We start from the raw sequence: 14044 nt of genomic DNA on the forward strand, positions 1-14044 counted from the left end.
GTCTGCTTTAGCCAAATCTGAACAACCACAGCAAATCAAACTCCTGAATCCTGTATCGAAAACTTTAATTTCTGCCTCAAGATCATATCTGCTCTATCTTATTTCTTCCAAGAACGTATCAAGCTTCCTTTCAAATCAATTTGCCTCTACCAGCTTCTTTGGGAGGTCTTCAAATTGTCAGAAATCTCCTAAATTCCAGTCTAAATTTATTCATGAACAATTTATAGCCCTTCAGTCTTGTATGAGTATCAGCCTTTAAAGTTAAATAATTCTTCTTCCTCCCTGCTGTTTACTTCCAAATGTACCTATAAAGAATAATTGTATCCCCTCTCAGACTTCATTTTGCTAGGCTAAACAGACCAAGCTCTTTTTAATTTCCTCCTCCTTAATCATCCTACCAGGACTCAGCTGTACTTTTTCAAATCAAGGTATGTAGAATGGTTCACAGTATTCTGCATTGCATCCTGCTAATGCTTCATGCGGCGGTCTTGTCTCTGCTTAAAACTTACCTTCATGAGTTCTCTATTACTAAATTCTGCAAATAAGAGAATGTACTTGCAATTTAATTTCAAAAAACTTATTTCTTATCAGAGTCAGGAATTATCCGTTTGATGGCAATGCCTGTTACTGCCTAATCGCTTGGGTTGGACTCAAGCCTTTGCATTCAAACATGCAAAAGCTTCTCAGAACCCTGATTTCTCTATCTAGTTTTATTGTTATGTGTTCAAGAAAGAGACATCTTCACTGTAGAGGTGCAATTTTTAGGTTGAATCGTAACTGCTCTAAAGCCATCCTAAGCAGGCTTCCACTTGCTATAAACAGAATAAAAGCTCATGTGCTGTCCTCCCCAATTTCATCAGCCGTGGCACAGGACAAGTTCTTCAGCATGTGCTAAGATCCATAAACTTCCAGTTTCACCTACGTATTGCTCATTTTGCAGTTTAGGCTCCTTTTGACATCTCGCCTGGTTCATCAAATTAATTTAAATACAATTTTTCACTAATTGGGTGATTAGCCAACATTCACTGTAGTACTTCTTTTGTCCTTTGGGATTTTTGCCCAGTGCAAGGAAACTCATCGTTTATGTTGTTCCAGATTGTATAAATAGTTGTGAATGTGTACTAAAATCTCTGATGTCAAGTACAGTGCATAATATCAGAAATGTGAAAAAACCAGACTCATAGATCTCCTTCGGTGATCTCATTTTGTGATCATTAGGTGACCTGCCAGCCAGCCAGATGGCCATTCAGTGATCTTACAATTTTCTGTCTGCTCCTAAAGACCAAACGGATAAGAGGCGAGTCTGTCTCGCAGCAGTGTGGACTTCGTTCCCAGCTCTGCCTGCCATGACCTGCCCAACCTCTCCGTCACCGGAGCTATACATTTGGTAAATTACAGTTATCTGTCCCCTGGCAGGGACTGGGGACCTTGGTTATTAAGAATTGCAAAGAACAGAGAAATATTACAGGCAGGCAGTAGGAGAGCTGAGATGATAACTCATGGTCTCTTCACCTGGACCTCGGTGCTCTTTGTGCCGAAGTCGAGGGTATTTGTGGCGAGTGGCTTTTGGAGCAAACGTGTGGCATTTTATCAGTTTCTGCAGCAGTACATTGCAGAGCTACAAAATTCATGACAGTCCCCCAGGACACGTGGCAGGTCTATATATAACTGTCTTCAGACTTCCAGCCCTGTGCTTTAACCTCTGGCCGTGCATCTTCTCAGGGCTCCGTTCTGGCTAAGACGAGGGTAAGAACAAGAGACCTCTGGGATAAAAAGAGTGAGTTGGTACCTCCTCTGTGCCAGGTCGGGCTTGGCGACGGGGAGGCGTGACTACTGCCTGCCCCTCGGCGCGGGTGTCCTGGTTTTGGCTGGGATAGAGTTAAATTTCGTCCTACTGCTGTGTTTTGGATTCAATATGAGAAGAACGTTGATAACACACTGATGTTTTCAGTTGTTGCTAAGGACCCTGCTAGTCAAGGACATTCAGCTTAAAAAAAAAAAAAACAAACACCACAAGCGTTGGGAGGGAGCACAGCCAGGACAGCCAGCCCAGCTGGCCAACGGGGTATTCCATACCATGTGACGTCATGCTCAGTATATGAATGGTAGGTGTGTTCCAGGAAGTAGCGATTGCTACTTGGTTATCAGTCAGCATGGGTGGTGAGTAATTGCATTGTGCATCACTCATTTTGTATATTCTGTCATTATCATTATTATTATTATTATTTTCCCTTTTCTGTTCTATTAAACTGTCTTTATCTCAACCCACGAGTTTTTCTCACTCTTACCATTCCGATTCTCACTGCGGAGGCGGGGGGGGGGGGCGAGCGAGCGGCTGCGTGGTATTTGGCTGACTGCCAGGTTAAACCACGACAGCGGGGCTGGGGGGACGTCGGAGCACGGCGTGGGAGCGAACTTGGCTATGGACAGCCACAAGGTCACCCGCGGGATGGTGATAGCAGGTGGCTGAGTAAAGAGCCGGCACAGAGACACAGCATCATCCTGCCGAATGAGTGAGATGATTCTTCTTTTTCTTTGTTAGAGGTGGGCAGAGTTTTTGGTAAGTGAAGCACTCCTTTGTGTTCACGCTCTTACAGGTAGATAAGACTCATGAAATTGTATTTATTTTTTCCAAGGCTAAATATTGCTTCGTCAGAAATAAAGTCTAAGCCCATAGCGTTTCATATTGGACCAATCCATCTCAATTAATGTCAATACAGTATTGTACCAGTGAGCGGCCACAGAAGATTGTGCTCCCGAACCATCCACTGTTGAGAGCAGAGACATTTTCAACATCGAATCAGCGTTCCCCTTCTGCCTGGCTTGGACACCAGCGGCCACTTCTGAGTCTTCCCCCGTCCTCTCTGCTGTGCCCAGCAGTTCTGCTCTCAAGATATTCCTTGTGCTCTTAATGATGATGTGCTGCTGGAAAGGCTGCGGATGTCCGTGGGTGTCAATCTGGTTTTCCCACCTCTCATCAAACTGCATGTTGGACTTCTTCCCCAGGGTTTGTGAGAAGTTACCTCTGCAGGGGTACCTGCTTTTCCATAATACGCAGAAAACTTGACATTTGAAGACATTAGATGTCATCCCATTTGCTATAAATACAGATTAGAAGGGTGTTAGAGAAACATGCAGGGGATTAGGTGTTGGTTGAGCAAAAACAGTTAGAAAGTCCCCTGTGAGAACACATACGTGAAGGTGAGATGTATAAATATAGAAATCGCCTTCTTCCAAACTAGCCCAAGGGGCTACCCAGTTTGATTCACTTTATGGGTAGTTCTGTTTTCTGCAGTATATGTGACATCTTTATGTGTGCAGGATAAGAGGATGGCTATTATAGGTAAAGATTATGTTACTTATTTAAAAACAGTAAAATGTAGATTTCCACGCCTCCCCCCCCCAGATAACAATTGCAGTCCCTTGCAGAAGGCAAGCTGGAATCAACTCCCCACAGGTGCATGTAGATGATTGTCTGATTTATACGTCTGAAGGCTGCATTGTGGAACTACGATTGGAAAAAATCTACAGAAAAGCATATATGCGTTAAGTGCCAAAGCCTTCAGTCTGAAAGCAGCCTTTGGAAATACTTTTTTGAAAGACCACATTGACAGGCTGAATTCTAAGCACAGTTACACTGATTATACAGAAGTATAGTCTCCTTTGGCCTAAAATGCACAGCTATTAGATGGATTTTTAGTCAGGTATTATGCGAATCTCAAAGAAGGACAACCAATATACTGGAGCAGTTAGGTTTTCTTTTCTGTTATTAGTGGCAACTTTCTCCTGAATATTGAAAGAAGTGTGCATTTTCCACTAAAAACCTCATGGATAAAAGACATCAGGGGCTGGTGTGTCTGGAAGAAGACATCCCAATAGCAGAGGAAAATGGGGTCACCAAATACCAACTATTCATCTTACTACTCATTGGTTCTCGTACTACTCGTATGCTGTCATTGTCTCCCTTTTGCCACCACCTATATCTTTAGTTATACATCATTGCCTGCAAGGCAATACTTGCAAGTCTGCAAGGCGTACTCAATTTTTCTTAAAGCAATTCTCCACTTTTTTCTGGGCTGCTCTGTAGAACTCCTGTCCCAGTTAGACCCTCACGCTCAGGTCCTTGCCTCTGGTGTGGTATTTACATCCCCAGTAAGAACCATGCTTTTGTGTGCTGTAGATGCTGACTGTGGCACTGATGGTCATCATTTTGCTGTCACGGTGTGCGGCTTTAACCTTTTGTTGTACCCATCTGTTGTCTCTGCCTCACCTCATGCTTTGGTTAGGAAATCGTTGTTGTGGGGATTCTCTGTCTGGGATCACTGTTTGTACAGCACTTAGCATACTCCAGTCCTAATCCCAAATCAGAGCTTTTAATTGTTGCCGCAATACAAATACATCGACAAGGTCAGGCCAGCTGTTATAAAAATTAAAGCCACCTTTTGACGTATTCCCGTATGCCAGTGCCCTTCACTTACAGAAAGAAACACTATTTATGTGCTCTCAGCTGCTCTCCATGCTCTCTGGTGCTTCAGCACTGTGGCTTTTACCCACTTCTCTCTCCCATTGAGGTTACTCCTGGAGTTTATTTCTGGTACCATACATTGTGCAATGGTGTCTCCAAGCATGGCTGAGGTGCGGGGTGGTTCCCGCATGGCTCAGGAGACTCCTCAGGTACCGCTTTGGGGTCCTTGCCCTAACTCTTCCACACCTTTGGGAAGCCCCATGGAGATGTCGTGGACAGGCACAGCTGTGATGATGGATAGTCCTCATGCCAGCCATCATGGGTGAAGGATTCCTTTCCCTTTGTGCATCTGTGAGTGCCTAGCAACTGTTTTCCCCTGAGTTTTGAAGCATGCTTTGCAGGCTACCATAATTTAAAAGGTTAGGTGAAATGGCTGGTGAATTTAAAACTGATAGCATTGTCTCATGTAATTTCTTTATGCTTGTTAATGAGCCTTCATCGCCTTCTGTTCATATTAGGGGGGTAAAACAGTAGTGGAAGTTGAGATACATAGAAAAGCTTTGACAAAAGCCAGTCTTCCATGAAATAGAATCTCAACTTTAAGGAAAAAATGACCCACTAATAAATTACATTGCCAAATGTGTCTTCAAATAATGCATGAAGTCTGATTTACATAAAAACATGTCTGGGAGCCCTTAAACTCTCGTTGTTCTGCAGCAAGCCAGGATCTCTTTCAGAAAGACAAACGAGAAGTGTCCCCACTTGCCATCTTAGAGTAGAAAACTGATCATTTTCCTATGTCCCCTGCTCTGATGAAATTGTTTTCCTAAGCTTAGTCTGTTGACAGACCAGTGCAGGAGGATGCCTGGGAATACTGGAGTCCAGATACACTGTATACATCCCCCCAGTACCATAGAAAATCCCCTGCACCTTTTGACGTGTGTGGTCACTGGCGGGGACCACACATGCAGGTTTGAGCCCTTAGAGAAAAGGACAGGAGACTTTTTTCCCTAGAGGAATATCATAGACAGCAGAAGTAAGTAATGATGCTAGCTAATGCCAGTCCTGATTAGGGTTTGCAGAAACGCACCCGTTACGGGATTAATCACCCGTCTCTGTGCTGCACAGGACTCTGCCTGCCTTAAACCTGGTGTGTTTTCACTCAGCGTGTGCCCGGTTTGGTTAGCTCTGGGGGAGCTCATCAGGCTTCCGACGGGCAGAATAGTCAATTTTTAGAAAAAGGTTGGTTTGGAGGATCTACAGGCGATTCTGCTGAAGAGCAGCCTAGTACACAACATTACAGATGCGATGAAAGGTCGTCGTGTCCCACTTTCAGAGGGGTTCTTGTTGGGCTCTGGGTTGAGCAGGATTTCTCCCCATGGGCTCTGTAATGTATAAATGGCACCGATTCCCTCAAAGCTCTGCTCCTAGCCAGGTTTCCATCAAGTGTGGGTTTGTTGATTAGGCTCATTCTCTAGAAAACAGCAGTTATGGAAATACTGCAGACCCATAATGTGTGTTAGTTACGGAAAGATTAAGTAAAGAAATCAACAAAAAGAAATTATTTCTTTTATTTTTCTTCATGATTGTGCTTTGTGGAGGTAAGATGCTTTCAGAGAGAGGAGGGACAGCAGCTTAAGGTGGAAAATTCAGATGAAACCTCAAATGAATTAGTATTCAGTCTTGGTATCGGGGATTTTTTAATCCTTCCTTAGCCTCACATCTCCCCAAAACAGTCTTATGAGAAAAGCAGACCAGGAAAAAAGGAGCTTATAACAGCAAGTTACAGGTTTTCTCGAAGGTTAATTAATTTTAATTAATTGTGAAGTACTGTAGCAATGAACAGTACCTTTGAATTCGATAATGAAAACAAAAAAAGAAAAAAAAAGAAAGAAACAAGGAAAAACCCATATGGAACACTCCTGAGCTTGCAGATGTGGGTTTTTTCCTTCCCTCTCGGTAGGTTTGGTTTGCAAACCTAACTCAGACAATTTACAAATATAATTACAGCAGAGAATTAATTTAGGGGCTGTGCAGCATGGTGGAAAGAACAAAATGTTTTCATTAGGAAAGCTGAGACCAGCGATTCTGTGAAGGACTTGGTGAGCAAGACCGTACACATGCGCTTCACAAAAAAAGGGTGATTTTAGATAAGTTTGGGGTCATTTGGGTCATTTGGGGTCAGATTTTGGGTCATTTCTATTTAGATACAAATAGATGTTGAATCAGTAGGAAAAGAATGGAAGGCTCTTTTTTTTGCCTTCAGTTGCTCTAGGGGAAGATCTTCTCGGAAAATGAGCTGGCTGGTTTGGGTGGTTCCCCCAGTGTGCGTCGTGGAGTACAGAAACACGACTGTGATGGTCACTGGGAGGGACTGGGGTCGCTGTTTCCATCTTCTCTTTCTCTTTCCAGTTCAATGCTCTGAAGAGACTGTTGTTTATTAGCATTAAGGTGGCTCCAAGAAGCTCCAACCAGAACTGTTGGGGGCAAATGTTAGGAGACGGTTTCTAACCCAGACAGCTCACCAGCATACGAGGTAGGGGATGGAGATGGTAGAAGATGAAGTGATTTGTTCAAGGCCAAAGTCAGTGACAGAATTAAAAAGAAACCCAGAACCCACTGCCTTTGTATCGGTGTGCCGTTCCCTCTCTCGTCTCTCTCTCTGCCTCTTGCCTACCGTGAGCGCAATGTTCGAGCCGGTGGTTCAGCTGAAAGCCCCTGCCCGGTAGCTTGAAAACGCGTGGCCAGGAGTGCCGCGTCGCAGCCCCACCTCCGGGGATGCTGCAGAGCCCGGGGTGAGCCGGCTCTGGCGCTGATCAGTCGGAGGAATTCGCGGCACAGCCTCCCCACTTACCTTGGCCCAAAACAAGAGCCTCACCGTGCAGGGGAATTAATTTCTCTTGCTTTCTCATCTGCTGAACTAATAGGGTCAGTTCAGTGGGGAAAGCAAAAATTACTTTCAAGTTTCCCAACTCCCTAAGAAGGCTGCTCTCTGTATGTGATGTGGTTACAGCTCCCAAACTGATGTGTTTATTTTACAGCCGTAGCTCTGAGTGCACAGAGCAGGGTTACACGACAAAAAAGTTTACAAAAGGAGATGCTTACCTAGAAAACCTAAAGCTAAAATAACAGGGTGCAGGTACACTTGGAGATATGTGAGATATAGCTGGTGATGTTTGTTCATAACAGACTCATCCTGTCATAATAAAGGATCCCTTGAGCCATCTCAAAGTCCTATTTCAAAATTTATTATACTATTTAGCATAGTCAAGGTTAAGAAAATCAGCACCATAGCCAGATGGCTGGGGAATTGTATCATCCTGTTGCTCTCTTCCCTACTGCCAATAAATTTGGTGGCCGAGGCAGGGCACCAGATGCAAGATGCTGCCAACGGGGCCAGCTGCGGGAGCCAGTGCCTGGAGCTCCTCCGGTCTGCTGCCGGTCCCTGGGGACTGTGGTTTGGCTGGATAGTCTCAGTCACATACGAAGTTACTGCTGCAAGAGGAGAGCGCAACAGGGATGGGATCAGAGGAATCGGCACTTCAGCCACCCGTTAAAGAGGAGAAATATTACCAGTGCCACAAGGTTGTTACGAAATGAATTAGATAAAGAAGAAAAGTCATATTCAATTAAATCATGCCCTTTTTCTCTTCTAGACAATGTGACACTGAGGCTATGCTTCACAGTTTATAGATTTGTATAGAAATTGGTGCTAATAGTTCAATTTTGTGTAATTACCGTGCTAGTAACATTGAAAAATGAAGAATCTGGGTAGAGGGAGGAGGAGACAATACTTCTATAAATAGTTAATATCCAGAGGAAGTAGATGAGGTAAAAATATATTTAGGGATTAAACTGTCAGCAAAGAACCTTGGCGATCTAATTCCAGCTCCGACCCGGAGTTTCTGTCCATCATGAGATGTCACTAAAGCTCTTTGGGTTTGGGTCATTTTTTTCTTAAATCTTTTACATGAAGATAATACCTTGCTATCTCACTGGGGCTTTGTGACAATTCATGTCTCTGTAACGCTTTGAAGCAGAGCTTGTAAAGTGCTAAGTATTATTAAGATGAGATGAGGAGATTCTCTTATCTCAAACATCAAGTTCTTCGGGGATGGGGAAGGAGGCAGTGATCTATTATCCATAATACTTCTCTTCAGACTAAGTTTGATCAGCCTTAGTGTGATTCAACAAAACCCTGTTCAACTGTGGACAAATGGACATCTCTATTATAAGCGATGAAATGGAAAGCTGTATAAAGGGAGAAATCGCCTGATACTGTCTTTGATCATAATCTATCTGTGCCTCAAAGGAGAACGTAATAATACAACATATTTGCAGGAGGAAGCCAAAAATAACTCGTACTGTTGTTCTGCCTGCATGAAGCCATCAGGAATGTGCACAGACAGTTGTTGTTGTTGTCGGCGTTGCGCGGTGTTGCCGTGCCAGTTAAGAGGCTGCCAAGTCGCTCACTATCGGGGTATTCTGGTGATGTGATCCCTCTTTGCAAAATTTGTAAAGCACTTAAGCATCTTTCGAAAAGGAAATGAAGAATTATGATAAGCTGTCACTCGGTAATGATGAACACCCGCTAGACTGTCTCTGGGTAAATTTAAAAAAATAAATAAAGTCATGTTTTCAGGCAAAAGCTTATTGCAGGGAAGAAGAGAAGACAGAAGCAGCTGTGGGGGTAGGTGGCAGCAGGATGGATGTAGGTAAGTTTTAAGCAGTAGCGTGGATTCTCATCAAGTCTTTGAGGAAGAACAGGAGGAAGTAATTTTGTATGTAAAAATGCTCTTATCTGTCAATAACCATGTTATGAAGCAGCTCAGAGACATTCAGAGGCTATGCTTTGCTCTTTCAGCAATTTGAGCTTTCTGGACATTATTTCAAGGTCACCCATCACTGTCGCCCCTGTTGTCAATCAGATAAGCGGCATCTCGCTCACTCCTCCTTGCTTTTTCTGCCCGATACTGCATTCTGCATCCCTGTGCAGAGGATCAGCCCTTGCAGCCTTAATGCCTTTTACTTAAAGGATATGGTGGTTCAAAAAATAAATAAGACTTTGAATTCTTCTGATTTACAAATCTTTGAGTATTATGATTTCCTTTTTAGAACGATTTCCTTTAAATAAAAGACTGGAGAATAAATGCAGACTCCTAAACTCGCTATTATTCATTTGTTTCCTTTGTGAATCTGCAGCACCTTCCGTGAGACATGACACTTGATGAATATTGACACAGAAATAATGACTGTCCGTTGCTACAGTGCCACTTGAGTTATCTGTTGGAACCAATGCCTTCATTACTTAATAAAAATAAACTAATAAAATCTGTTATATCCATTTGCAAGGTGACCTATAAATTGTACCATAAATTCTTATCTTAAATAATCGTGTACTTCAAAGAATGAGTGTGCTGATTGGAATAGAGTTTTTAGAGTATTTGTACTCCCCGAAGGACATAATTGAACCAGTTTCCATTAATAATTAATCTTGACATACTGGTTCTGGAAGATTAACAAGAACATAACAAGTATAATACTCCCAGAATTGCAATCTTTGGGTGAACATGGCATGATACGTTGGCATCTTTTGCCGCTTTTATCTGCTGTGGCCACTGTTTGGGATGGGGATGAATAATGGACAAGTGTTCGTTCTCTGTCCTTTCCTGCTGTGTCTTTTTCTTCCCAAAGACATTTTTCCATGTCACTCATGATGCACTCATGTACGTGTTCACTTGTGAATCTCTACTTTATATACAGGAATATATATATAGGAAATATATATGGGAAATACTAGTAGGAGCTAGTAGGATCCTAGCTAGCTAGGATCTTTATTTGAGTTTTTCCCTTTAAAGGTTTCATCTACTCTCTTCAGAACCATCCATCTCTGTGAGAGATGGCAGTTTTGTATTTCCTACCAGCATAGTATTCCAGGACTGTCCTAATTGCGTGCGTCAGGTTTTGCCATGCGGCTGTGAGCCCCTCCAGGCTCACTAAGTAATCCTTTCAGGATAGATAGGATGCTCCTTCGTATTGATGTATTGTTTTTTCAATATGCACTTTGGAAATTTCAACATACTAGAAGGTAAAAATGCGTACCGTAGAAGCTCTTAAAAGTCAGATTTTGCCAACCACAGACTTGTCAAAGGCAAGTATATAAGGCTAATGAAGGAAGAGTAATGGTATCTCGAATCTCACAGTGCTTTATATTAATTGCTCGCAAATGCTGACTGCTGGCAACTGTTCCACAGTCAAAGCATAATGGACTTGAGAGGCTAAACTTGCATTCCTGCAATGTAGCAATTTTTTATAATGCAGTCAAAATAATTGCAGAGGACATTGAAGTGTCTCTGGCTGCCCAGCGTGGTTTGGGAGGTCTGCAGGAAGAGCAGCCTTCATCCGAGGGCAAGCGAGGAGGAGCAGGGGAGGCGTAGCAGTTCCTCTGCAGGCGTCCTTTGGTGGTCTTGAAAACCGGCAACAGGCTACCTGCAGCTGGAGAAGTCACTGATTCTACATGAGGTCAAAGGCTTCGTTCTCTCCTAGTCCTCACCTCACAGCTGGTATTTTTCAGACCCGTGCAAGGGCACAACACCACGTCGTGGTACGGGACACACCACCGCAGCAGGCATCTCTCTTGTTTGGTGCCTGGCAGTCATTAACACCTGCAGGTCTTGAGAGTGTGAATTCCCGTGTCGGCACACGGTAGGGTGAAAAAACGTTACATTCTTGGGAAGGTTTTAGTATTTGAAATCCCGAACTGCCAGAGTTCAGATGAAGGAGAAGAAGATAGACTGATGCTTTTTGCCAGACGGATAGACTAAGGAAAACCAGCTCCAGCTCTTACAGTATTGGCTTGCTATTTTGAGACTTAAAACTAAGCGTTCGTGCTTATTTTCATACAACAACTTAAAATAGTTCCAATGGGTAAAACAAATATTGTCCATGTTTTACATTTTTGCGGGGGTAAGAGGGTTCACATTAAGAACATTTTTATTCCATTAAAATTAAAGCCCGTGTTCCATTTATACAAACACAAGATCATAAAAATGATACATTATTGAATCTAAAAAACAATAAACAACAAATGCTTTTGATTTAATAGTAATAATAAAATAATTGTATAAAATGTAAATACAACTTACCTAGCATGTTATATACACTTAAATTAGCTCTTACCACATTTTCAGATGCACTCTGCACGGAAAAAGAAGATCCAATATCCCAGCCCTTCTCTTGGCTGTTAAAGTAATTTGTCTCAATTTACCAGCAGAGTCATAGATGATACTCACACAAAATATAGTAGTTCAAAAACGGGAGCAGATGAATAGAGTTAAAATTCTAGACTTTACCTACTCAAAATATATTGTCTGTCTTTTTCAGAAGAAAAAGGAAAAGATACGTTAAAGACAGGGAAGCATTGCTTATCTAGTCTGATAGATTAAAAACTGCCGGCAGACGGGGGGAAAGGCATGCCTAGCACAGGGAGGCTGAGAGCAACAGTTTGGCTTCATTTGCCTCCTTTTTGTAAGAGAGTTTCAACGTTTTTGACAGGCTTCATTAAACTGAGGTGTTTTATCTTCCCTTGTACATCACGGCCTACTTTTAGTCTTTCTTGCTCTTTCCTTTTACCCTGAAACGTATGTTCTCCTATCTATATAAAGTGAATATGCAGAAATGGAAAGGATAGGATGGCACTTTATAATGTTTCTCTTTTGCCTTCCTGACTTTTTCCCAGCTCAAAATGTTTTAACTTTTTGTCTGTAGAGGCATGTTTGCAGGTTTTTGCATATGATGCCTCAGGAGTTTCTAAGAGCTGCTAATGGACAAGCTAAAAATAAAACAGCAACCATGAAGACTTTGGGGAGTATTCTGTTTATGAAACGTTTCCAGCATTTCCCTTTATTCACTGGGAAACGTTAGGACATTGCGCATGTATGTGTTCCAAAAAGTTGATGTTTACTTGTAGCCCTGTGCTGTGGAAACGATAATGAGTGAGCAATCATAGCTTCTAATTAAAAGACATGGGGAAAAGTATCAGGAACAATGAGATTTTAAGAAATAAAACTCCGTTTTCCTGCACGTGTCGTTAGCAATGGAAAATAAAGGAGAAATTCATAATTACAATACATTAGATTAAAACCTTGCTTCTCCCTTAGGTGTCAGCTCCCCATAATGGGGGGGTTAGTTACTAAAGGGACTCGCCATGGTTTTGGGATGCCAGCGGTGGGAGGCTGAGGTGGTCACCACGGACCCACTGCGAGTTGTTGTGGGATCGACTCCGGCGTCCCCAGCGCAGCTCAGTGAAAGTTTTCCAGTTTGACAGGCGACTCGTTTGGCTGAAGCCGATCCCCCTTTGCCAAATGTCCTCCGCTGCCGAATTGCTCTTGTGCAACGCGAGCGTTTAATAACGCTGTGGGAGGATGTACAGGCTTGGAGGGCGCTTGTGCAGCATCGCTCGTGGCAGGCTTTCACCCCTGAAAACCACTCCGTTGACATCGGAAGAGGTGTCCATGGTAATCAGCTCGTGCTCATCTTTATCAACAAGCTTGACATAGCTGCAGGCTCAAGATTCAAGGCAAGGTTTCAGTCAAAATACAAGACCGCAGTCATTTTTGTGGCCAGATCTGCACCCTGTGCTGTGACAGAGTAGCTGTCTCTACCTGTGGCATGGAGCATTCATAAAAGACCTTAAAAAAATCCTGCAGACCAAGGCAGACTGAGTTGTGGCTCCTGCAGAACTAGCCAAAAGATGGATCGAGAGAGTCTTGTGCTTTTCACCGTGCCCTGTGTACCCAGGCCATCGCCCTTAAATAAGCTGCGTGGGCCCCAGGCTTACCTGAAATGGAAGTGTCCCCATAAATAACAGAATCCTATTACATAATTACTTTTTTAAACATTGGAGATCTGTTTTTTCTCCAAAAACACTTAAAGGTTTTCTTAAAAGTTGCTAGAAGATGTATGTAGAGTTATTTTTGCTTATACTAACAGTAAATAAGCTCATACGCAAATTAACTTTGAAAAGATCTGAGCGTTCCTAGAATGCTTCATGTTATTTTACCTAAAATAAGTACACGAAACCAAGAGTAAATGTTCCTCCCTTTTGTATTTAGACAGAAACCAGGTAGGTTTCCACATTAGGCAGCAAAAATTCTAACTCTAGCAGAGCGATGGAGATAGCTCATTCAACCCAACTAAAATGTTGTCATTTTCAATAACTTTTCTCATTCTGCATGAAGGAAATTATGTTGAAGTCTCAAAAAATTAAGCAAAATTACGGTTGCATAATGAAGCTAAGCTCTTTATGGCTGGTAATAGAAGAGCAAGATTTTAGAGTTTAGTAAATTCATAGTGGCTCGGAAATATTATGACAGAAAGAGGGCAATGCGGATACAATAACAGAAGAACTTTCCATCCTATGACTTCATGCTTCCTATGAGCAGATTGCAAGTTCTGTCACAATCTGTAGCAGAAACCGTATCTGTTTTTCATTTTGCAATTATCAGAAAGATCAGCGGTTCCTATTTTTGTAGATTTTGCTGGGGGAATTTGGCTAAGTCGCTCAGAAGCTAATCCCGA

Source organism: Calonectris borealis, chromosome 6, assembly GCF_964195595.1.
Source record: "Calonectris borealis chromosome 6, bCalBor7.hap1.2, whole genome shotgun sequence".
Lineage (NCBI taxonomy): Eukaryota > Metazoa > Chordata > Aves > Procellariiformes > Procellariidae > Calonectris > Calonectris borealis.